Here is an 11,205-nt window from a genome sequence, read left to right as displayed (position 1 = left end):
CAGATAAGTTTCATTCGTGTATGCATTCATTCTACAAACATTTTCTTAGTATAAACTATATACCAGGCACTGCTTGAATGAAACCAGTCAATACTGTAATAAAAACCAAGCATTTAAAGCTTTTTGGATTGGTCCTAAAGACACAGAGCAAGCGAAGAAATAGCTATTCAAGAAAATCAATGGATATTCAATAAGAAATGAAAGATTGTGATATTTGAACCTTTCATAGACCCTCCCAGCTGATCAAGGTGGAGACTCCACTCCAGAGTGCTACAAGGCTCCCTCTTGAGGGAGCTTGAGGGCTTTCTTCCTGGGAAGAACTAGACTTCAGCTTTTCTCATCTTCCTACAGCTACCTGTTGCAGAGGTTAAGTCCCCATATAATGAGCTTGTAAGGTGGGTGCTGCCTTCTGTACAAAGTAGGTTAATGGTTGCTTAAAGCTGGGGTACAGTAGCAGGAGATAAAAACACTTAAAAAGTTAAAGGTATGTTACTTCTGGGTATATATCCAAATGAAGTGAAATCAGAGTCTCAAAGAGATATATGCACGCCCATGTTCACTGAAGCATTATTCACAATAGCAAAGACATGAAAACTTTTGAAGTGTTCAGTGGCAAATAAATGGATGGAGATAATGTGATATATAATAAATGTACAGTATGAACTTGGGCCATGTTTGCATGTAGTAAGCAGCAGTTATTGTTGTAATTTTAATGACTACTTTTGTAATTAGTGAAAGGCAAATACAGTTACTTGAAATGATAGCATGTTCCTGAGAATCAACTGCAAAACTGCTGTATATAATAATTATGTAATATATAATAAATAATATACAATATATAATGTATTCTACATGTTATATTCTTATTATATATCTTATGTAATATACATTCTATATTCTATTATATATAACATAGTCTATATTCTATATATTATATGTCATATTACATATAATTTTTAATATATTATAATAACATATAATTTATATGTTCATTGAAACATTATTCACAACAGCCAAGACACGAAACTACTAAGGTGTCCACCAACAAATAAATGGCACAGCAAAGGCACAGCAGAGCGAGAGAACAGGAGAGGCAGAGAGAAACTTTCCCCTCAATTCTGATCTGTAAATCCCAAGGGAAGAGAAGAGAAAAACTGGAGCTCTCAGTCAGGGACTTGCACCAATCTGTGTCTGCAGCCCTGCCTCTCACTGTGATTTTCTGACCTCTGCACATTGACATTCCTCCAGCTTCCTGCTCTGATTTGCTCCATGAGGCAGAGCCACTGTGTCGCATCCATTAAAACAAGTTCCCAAGTCCACAGCTGTGAGTGTCTCAAGGCTCCTGATTTCTATGTGTTGCATTTAAATTTCATGGTAAATGTCAGTTTTCATCAGCTCAAATGTCCGCATGATATAATATGACTTGAAGATATGCAAATACAGTACCTCCTTCCAAAGTACTTCTATTAGGCAGAGGTCTTGGTGGGGAGGTACCCATTAATGACTTCTGAGGTGATCAGGAGAAATCACACTTGATTATACACTGTGCGTTGGCTTCAGGAAGCTCAGAGCCAACATTTACCGCCACTGAGCTTCTGGGAGGCAGGTTTCTTTTCCTGAAAGATACTTCATCTCCCTCCACTCAGCTAGTTCAAATCCCCTCCCCCCTCCTTTATTCCAGGGTGTGCAGACAGCCAGGGATCTTGCTTTACATTACAAGTGGACCACCAACCAGGCTGAGAGCAAATGCTGCACAGTCCTTAAGATACTCCACAGTCAAAACTAAGAGGAAATACACAGGTGTCAGGTAGCTTGAATCAGAAATCATTGGGAAATGTCACAAGCACAGGCATTGTAGTTCAAGAGAAGTTGTAAACTAGTGGGGAAGTGACAATGATGACATCTGGCTTGCTGTACATGAGAGAGGAATTTAGTGATATGAACTTAAAGAAATCCCTAAAGAGCTACTACCATGAGATTTTAGAGGCCATAAGTCCATTTCTATACACTTTCACTAGTCAATCTTTTTTTTTAATGTGTTTTATTGATTATAATATTACATTTGTGCCAATTTCCCTTCCCTCTGCTCCCCTCCACCCAGTGGCCCCCCTCCCTCCAGTTGTTCCCCCCTTTTAGATCATGTCCATTAGTTGTGCATACAGTTCTTCTCAACCTCTCTCTGTCTATTCCATTCCCTCCTACCATGATCCTTAATTCCTATGTCATCTCCCTCCCTCTCCCCATTCCCCCTCCCTGTTGACCTCCCCCCAATATGTTCTCCGTACCTATAGTTCTTTTTCCACTCTCGTTGCCTGTTTAGTTTGCCTTTGTTTCAAATCCCTAGCTTCTGTTGTTTCTTGTGATGCAGTTTTCATTTTAGATTTCATTGTCTTGATCCTCCTTTTTCTAAACCAGTCCCTTTAACATCTCATATAACAGTGGTTTGGATCTAATGAACTCTTTCAGTTTTGTTTTGTCCTGGAAACACTTTCTCTGTCCTTCTATTCTGAATGACAATTTCGCTGGATAGAGTATTCGTGGTTGTAGGTTTTGGATTTTCATTACTTTGAATATTTCTTGCCAGTCCCTTCTTGCCTGCAGGGTCTCCCTTGAGAAGTCAGCTGATAGTCTAATTGGGACCCCTTTGTACATGATTCTTTTCTTCTCTCTTGCTGCTTTTAAGATTCTCTCTTTATCTTTAACTTTTGACATTTTGAGTATAATGTGTCTTGGAGTAGTTCTCCCTGGGTCCAGTTTTATTGGAACTCTCTGTGCTTCCTGGACCTGTAAGTCCACTTCCTTCCCCAAGTCTGGGAAGTTCTCCTTTATTATATTTTCACTCAATTTTTCAAGTTCTAGTTCATCTTCCTCGCTCTCTGGCAAAGCAATGATTCTTATGTTGGGCCTTTTATAGCTGTCCCAGAGGTTTCTGATCCTCTCATCGTTGCTTCCCATTTCCTCTCGCTGCATTGGTTGACTTCTTGTTCCTTCTCCATATTCCAGTTTGTTGAAATGAACTCTGGATTTTTTTTCCTCACCATCTGTCTCGTATGTGGTTTTGTTCCCTTCGTTATGAGTGTTTTTCGCTTCTTTCTCATCTTTTTCCAGATCTTTTGTGAATTCTGTAAGCCACCTGATAACAATGGCCCAGAACTGAGCATCTGACAGGTTTCTTATCTGTTCATCTGTCAGGTTCTCCATCTGTTGCCTGGTGAGCTGTGCCACCGGGATTTCTATAGTTGTCTGCCTCATTTTGACAGATGCGTTTTGTTTTCTTGGGCCGGCTGTAGGGGGCAGTGCCTGTGTAGTCGTCACAATCCAGCGACCGGCGCCTGTCCGCGACCTATTTCGCAGCCCTGTGGCGCTTTCTTTGGGGGCGGGGGTCCAAGATGGATTCACACAGTTATTCCGCTAGGAGACCGGGATCCGTCCTCCCGCCCCCCTGGGACTCACTGTTCAAGGTGATGTGGTGGCTGCTTTCCCCAGCGTTGGGGTCGCGAGCTGCCGGGGGTTCGACTGCAGCCAGGGTTGTTCTCCCCGCCGCTGTCCCAGGTGCGACCGCAAACAGCTCCGCCCCCTTTCGCTTTTACCTGCCCAAAGGGCGCCGCTGGTTTATAACTTCATATGTTGGGCTTCCGTGTAGTTTTATTTTCTGGAATTTCTAGTTATCCTTTGTTTTGAAGTAGTTGTATTCCTCTCTAGTTGTAGAGGGAGACCTAGCGCGTCCGTCTAAGCCTCCATCTTGGCCGGAACTCCTTCACTAGTCAATCTTTTGATGTACATTTTATGTCAATGACACTCAGTCTGATTCATAATTGTTAAAATTTCATTTTCTTAAACCTGATTGGGTTTAAGTTAAGCCACACCTCTGGACTAACAGTAAACAGCAAAACTATGAAGTCCAGGGAATATTCTGAATGAGTATGTGGTTTGCTTGCATCACTTCTACTGTCCAGACTAGGATATAAATGTAAAGTCTTCCATCAATGACTCAGTGAATTTTTCTATCCTGGTTTACATGTTTCCATGGGTTTTCTACTTAAATATGGAAACATCAACCAAATTATCTGCTGTGATTGCAGGGGTCCAGGGAAAACGTCAAATGTGTCTTTGGTGCTGACATCTATTAAAGTAGAATAGCATTTGACCCACATGGCAGCGTTCAATGCTTGAGTGATTTAAAAGGTGAGTGGAGGTGGTATCTTTTGTTGTGCTTTAGAAATGGGGACTGTCTATTTAACTGGATCAAGAAGGCCATAGAATGTGCTTTAATACTAAATGGTTTGGGCTTTCTAAGTCTGCATTCACCAGGAATTGCACAGATTGCATTCTGTTTATAGAACTTGTGAATCTATGTGTTTAGAGACAGCTTATCTTTTGTCATTGCCTTGCAGCACTTCTGAGGAGGCAGGGAGTAGAGCCATTCAAAGTCCAATCCAAAATGCTAAATATATAGGTATTCACACTTGTAATGTAACAATGAGTCATTTAGATCTGAGGTGAGAAATGATTCAAAAGTAATCTAAGATTAGGCAAGAGACAGTAATAGAGAAATGTAATGTGCCTGATTTAATCAACATGAACAGCCAGAAGAATCATTTCAAGACCAAATTAGAGCTCTGTACTATCTCTCAAGAAAGCTGACTGTGCAAGCTCTTCAATATAATCACCCAAAACAATTTAAGTTACCTTTATTTGATAGTTATTTATTTTGCAGATTAATGAATAGTATAGTAAACTGACACTACCTAATTCCAATGTCATTGTTTCAATAGAAAACAATTGACAATTAACATTTGTTCTTGTTCTACAACCACACATCAATAAACATTGTTAATTTATGTTCTTGGAATGACTGTAAATTCCTCTTCTCCCAGGTCACTTTACTGGTCAACAATATCTACCTGTTGCCGTAACTTGATTAACTTGGTTATTCAGAAGGTCGTGTTGGGAAAGGGTCTTCAACTTAACTGAAATACAGAATTTACCTGCCTTTGGAGCTGACACAACAGCAGGGAGAAGAGGCTAGAAGAGTTGCATTAGTGGATGGGATAAACAAATTGTGCTGGTGGTAAATAAAGGACTTTAAACATGGCCAAGGAGGACATGAGAACCATTAACAGCAGAATGCATTACTTGTATTTGTATCATTTGCATTATACTGCTGGCCTGTAAGGTACACCATACAAATTAGGATAAGCTGCTAATAAGCAAAACACATCTTGAGATCTGTAAAATAATTCAGAGGGAACTGTAGCAAACCTGTCAGGCCACGAAAGCAGGAAGAAAACAGAGCAGGGAACTCAAACTCTGTTCAAAATTGTGACTTAAATATCCATCCTCCATGTCTTAGTTGTCACTAGGCTACATTTAAAAGGAAGAAATAAAGGGCTTGCTGTGGTCTTTGATGGCTGCACCACAATAAGATCGACCCTGTTGGAATCATAAAACAATGCCAAATTACATGATCACTGGCACAAAATACCTCACGTTGTATCATGAACAGCATGGGTTAAGTTTCTTTTGGTTTAGTTTAAATTGTTTCTGGAACTGACCTTTCAAAATTTTTCTGAACAAAGAAAACAATATTTCAAACATGTTTTAGCCTGTGGTTATGTCTTCAGTTTCAGGCCAAAATGCCTCAGTAACACATTTTTTTCCCAGCAATTGACCAGAATAAGCTTAAGCAAATTTTCAAGAGACAACCAAGGTGAAAGGGCAATAGAGTACATTACTTCAATTGTCACAGACAAGGTATGGATTCCCTACAGCTATAAGTGAAGCACATTCTTTTTTGGTTAATGAGTTCTGAGCAACTAACGTTGGCCTTATAAGCATACTCTTGTTTATTAGGGAAAGAGTCCTAAGAAATGAGCACATGAAGAATTTAGAAGCTTGACTAACTTTATACAATATTCCCATAGTCTTATTATCTGCATACAATGTTTAACTATTAAAAGATTAATTTCTATCTATTTTAATTGACCCCAGAAAATAAGGAGTTATAAGATGTGCAAATAGAAACTATATTGGAGTAGTTAGGGGAAATGGAAGCACACAACACAGATTTTACAAACATCATGTCTAATCCAATATTTATTTTTTGCAATTTTTGGCAAAGATGCACTTGGCTTTTTGCTAAGTCCAATGTTTCTTTATTGAATACTTTTCTTTCTGGATGATCTATCATTTGTTAAGAGTGTTGTCTCTTTATCCGTTCAGCCACTCTATGTCATTTGATTGGAGAAATTGATTCATTTAATTTTAAAAAATTATTAATAGGTGAGGATGTACTATTGTAATCTTGTCAACTGTTTTTAGTTTTGTAGATCCTTTGTACCTTTATTCTTCTCTTGCAGTTTTCTTTCATGATTTATGAATTTCCTTTATAATAATCTTTGATTATTTTCTCTTTTTCTTTTGTGTATATTCTATAGATTGTTTTGTGGCTATCATGAAGCATATAGTTAAAGCTTCTTATAGTTAAAAATATATATTTAAGCTGATAATGATTTAACTTTGTATATGAAAGCTGTACACTTTTACTCCTCCCCACACATTTTATATATTTTTGATATCACAATTTACATCTTTAATATGGTGTATTCCCTCACAAATTATTATATCTATAGTTAAACTTACTATTTTTTAACCTTTATACTAGAATTATAAGTGATTTATATACAACCATTAGAATATTAGAGTATTTTGAATTTTAATATATATTTACCTTTACCAGTGAGTTCTATATTTTCATATGTCTTCATGTTACTAAGTAGTGTTCTTTCATTCCAACTTGAAGAAATACTTTCACTATTTCCTGTAAGGCAGGTCTAGTGGTGATAAAATTCCTTAGCTTTTGTTTGTCAGGGAAAGTGTTTATCTTGCCTTCATTTCTGAAGAACAGTTTCGTTGGGTAAAGTATTCTTGGTTGGGAATCTTTTTCTTTTAGGGCATTGGTCTGTCTGGGAAAAAAAATCCAGCCATTGTTAATACAATGAGAACAGCTTGTGTGACATTGATGTAACCTGGGAGCCAAAGACAGTGGACTGGAATGCACATACGTGAACAATGACGACTTCACTTTTACTAGTCAGTGGGGGTGGTAGGCGCCGTTGAGTCCTGTACGGCCATCATATTCAAAATGACTGAGTGACTAGAGCAATGAATCTGCACTAAATTTTGCGTTAAGCTTGAACACTCCTCTGTGGAAACTAATTGAATGATTCAGAAGGCTGCAGCTATGGGCAACTGGTAATTGGCAGCTTCATCATGACAACACGCCTGGTCATGTATCAAATCTCATGCAGAGTTTTTTGGCAAAATATCAAATCACCAGGCGACTCAGCCTCCCTACATCCCAGATTTGGTGCTCTGTAACTTGTGGCTTTTCCCAAAACTAAATCACCTTTGAAAGGGCAGAGAATTCAGACCATCTATAAGATTTAGTAAAATACCACAGGGCAGCTGATGGTGATTGGGAGAACTGTGTGAGGTCCCAAGGTGCCCACTTTGAAGGGGACGGAGGCATCATTGTCCTATGTACAATGTTTATTGTATCTTCTTCAATAAATGTCTCTTTTCTTTTTCATATTACATGGCTGGATACCTTCTGGACAGGCCTCATTGTATAAGCACACTCTTCCTTGGTTTTCAGGATCTTTTCTAAGAAATATGGTTCTCTCTTATGGAGATTTCCATGTATATGATGAACCTCTTTTCTCTTGCTGCTTTCAATATTCATTATTTGCCTTTGATTTTTGACAGTTTGTTTTCAATTTGTCTCAGTAAAGTCTTCTTTGGAATGAACCAGATGAGATTTTTAAAAATATTTTATTTCTTTATCTTTAGAGACAGGAAGGGATGGAAAAGAGAGGGAAAGAAACATCCATGTGTGAGAGATACATATACTGGTTGCGTCTGACATGCCTCCAACTGGGGACCTGGCCAGCAACCCAGGCATGTATCCTGACTGGGAATCAAACCAGCAACCCTTTGGTTCGTGGGCCAGCACTCAACCCACTGAGCCACACCAGCCAGGATATGATGGGGATTTTTGATTCATGTATGGGTAAATACATATCTCTTCTCAGGTATGGGGAAATTTCAACCATTATTTCTTTAAATAAGTTTTCTGCCTCCTTCTCTTTCTAAAGCTCTTGTATTAGAAATGTTAGTTGATGATGTCTCATAAATCTGTAGGTTTTCTCCATTCCTATTCATATTTTTCTTTTTTCTCTTCTGACTGGATAGTTTCAAATCACTTATCTTAAAGTTCACCAGTTCTATTTTCTGCCTGACCACAGATAAAGTCTCTTGTTGAAGCTCTCTATTGCATTTTTTAATTGCAGTCATAGTATTTCCCCAAATTTTTCCATAGTTATTTTTTATGTTGTATATCTCTTTGTTGAACTTCTAATTTTGTACCTGTATTATTTTCTTGATTTTATTAAATTTCGTATCTATTCTCTTTTATAGCTGATTGAATTTCTTTACAATAATTATTTTGAATTCTTTGGCAGGAGTTTATAGATTTTCATTTCTTAGGGGTTGCTTAATGGAAGCTTATTATATTCTTTTGTTTATGTCATGTCATGTCATGTCATGTTTTCCTCATCCTTCATCATTTTTGCAGCCTTGTGCAAGTGTCTTTGCATTTGAAGAAGCAGTCAGCTCTTCTAGGCTTTATGGACTGTCTTCAGTAAGGGAAGACCTTCACCTGGTATGGGAAGGTACGTTGGAACATACTATGGTAACAGATCTAGTGGCTGAGATGCCATGTGTGGTCTCCAGGTCCAGGGGAGGTATGATTTCTCATGAGCTCCATTAGCTGAAGTACATGACATTCATAATTCTGTGGTCCTTGGAGGTAAGAACTTCAGGGGGCCCATGGTGGTTATAATAGCAACATCTCCAGTTCCAGCAGTAGGGACTGGGGCCAGTTGTGTGCATACATCCAGCTTTAGGGGCCAGCTGCAAGCACATGTGCATTGGCAAAGGCTAAGGCCAGTAACAGAGGTTAGGGCTGAGTGTGGGTGTACATGCAGCTTTGGGGGAGGAAGTTGGCAATATTCATGTTCATAGCTACTGGGGCTATCTGTGGCCATATGCATAGAAGTGGGGGACCACTAGGCACAAGTGCACCATGACAATCACCAGGCTGGTGTCATGCATGTGCATGATTTCATGAGCTGCCACCAGATATGGGTGCATGCATGGTTGCTTCATTGTGTCCTAGGGTCCAGGTACCAACAGTGGTACTGGCTGGTATGGCTCCATTGGCAATAAGGAATGAATTCATGTGGCTCTAGTTGCAAAGGCAGGAAACCGTTAAGTCCTCATGAACAATTTTTTAAAATTTGGAGTTATACTATGGATTAAATTCACAAAAGACAAAATAGAGTTTGATATTAATTTTGTGATATCTCTCTAGTGATTATAAAAACTATTTACCATTTGACATAGTAATTAAAAAAGAATAAATTAAACTTTTAAAAGTTAAATACAGCTATTAAGCAAGATATACCCATGACTAACTAATTACCAAAGTAAAAGGATGGTCCCTTCACAGTGTGCATTTTTTTTCATAATTACAGCTTTGGATAAAATTTATCTTAATTAGAAACATTCAGCATATTGAGGGACACTGCACATCATCCCTAATCTTATATTCATAACTATTATGGTTGTTCTTTTGTTTTAGAAATTTTGTATTAAGTGGGAAACTACACAATGAACATAAAAACGTGGGAGATGTGTGTCTATTGATTTTTTTCTATGGTAAAAAATGAGCAGTCTTGAGAAAAACTTTTAAACACTTATTGGCTGATATATAAGTCTTTTTCAAGACATGTTAAATATTTTAATATACTATAATTTAATGTTCATAATGCCATTGATGATATTAGAAAAATCATAATCACTTGTTTAACAATTTTGATGGGATTATGATTACAACAATTCCTGCTACCTGGCTGTTTTAATTTCCCCTTGCTGCTGTAACAAATTACCAAAATCTTTAGTGTCTTAAAACAACACAAATTTGTAATCTCAGTGTTAGGAAAGTCAGAAGTCTACAAAACACTACAATAATTAAATAACATCTCCCCTACATGCATAATACATGACTATAAAATATATGAATGACTAACAAGTTTCTATAGGCATATATGACATTTCACATGGAAATAAGTGTTTACCTTCCACATAATCATCATGTGATGATAAACATTTTCCAGCAGTTAAAACACTTAAGAAATCTTGCTTTGAACTTGTGTTTGTGTTCCCTCATCAGTGTTTCCTAAATGGTGAAATACTTCATATTTTGGGAGAGGGAAAGTTTTATATTTGGAAATATAAAAATAATATTTTGAGTTACAGCCAGATGAAAAGTGGCTGAGTTCCACAAGTTATACTGTTTGCTGTTTTTATTATTGTTAGTTTTTTCCAAAAGAGCATGGCCACAAACTGGTAGTACTGATTCTGAAGGCAATTCCAAAAGAAGAGATACAAAAAAGCAAAATGAAAAGTTAGTAAGTCTTTATGGTAGTAGTTCTATAAGGTCTTAATGTGAAACTATGTATTGAAAACTCCTATTGGTATTCATGAAATTGGCTGTATGTAGTGCTATTACATAATTGAACCATATGCTAAGCATTAAACTAATTAGAGACCTTCTATTGCTTAAAATTTCAAATTATTTAATTACCAATGAGTATATATATTTCAAACTGACACCACTATATGTGTTTTCTTGGTTGTCCTGACTTTAAAGAGTCACTAGCTGATACTTAAAAACAACTAGAAATTACTTTAGGATAAAGATGTGTATGATGAGTGCATTTAAATGAAACATAACACAAGGAAACACTTTTCCTGTGGCCTTCTCTACAGTTTTAATTTATATTTAAACTATTTTTAACTGTTTACAGTAAACTCTTTTGCATCTTTTTCTATAGCTTGGATCCACTGGTGCTGGCACTTGGATTTCTTCTTCTCAAACACATCTAGTGGTAGGAAAGTCACCGTTTCCAGACATAAGCAGCTCTATATTTTAATTACTATAAAGTGTTAGAAAGCTTTTTCTGAGATCAAATCAGTCTCCTTATAGCTTCTCACCACTGGACTTATTTGCTAGTATAGATCAATTCCCTCTTCCATCTGAAAGCCTCATGGGTTCTTACTAAGAACACATCAAAATCACCA

Source organism: Furipterus horrens, unplaced genomic scaffold (assembly GCF_987537825.1).
Source record: "Furipterus horrens unplaced genomic scaffold, mFurHor1.1.pri manual_scaffold_17, whole genome shotgun sequence".
NCBI classification, from domain to species: domain Eukaryota; kingdom Metazoa; phylum Chordata; class Mammalia; order Chiroptera; family Furipteridae; genus Furipterus; species Furipterus horrens.
Note: the sequence above shows the minus strand (reverse complement) of the source record.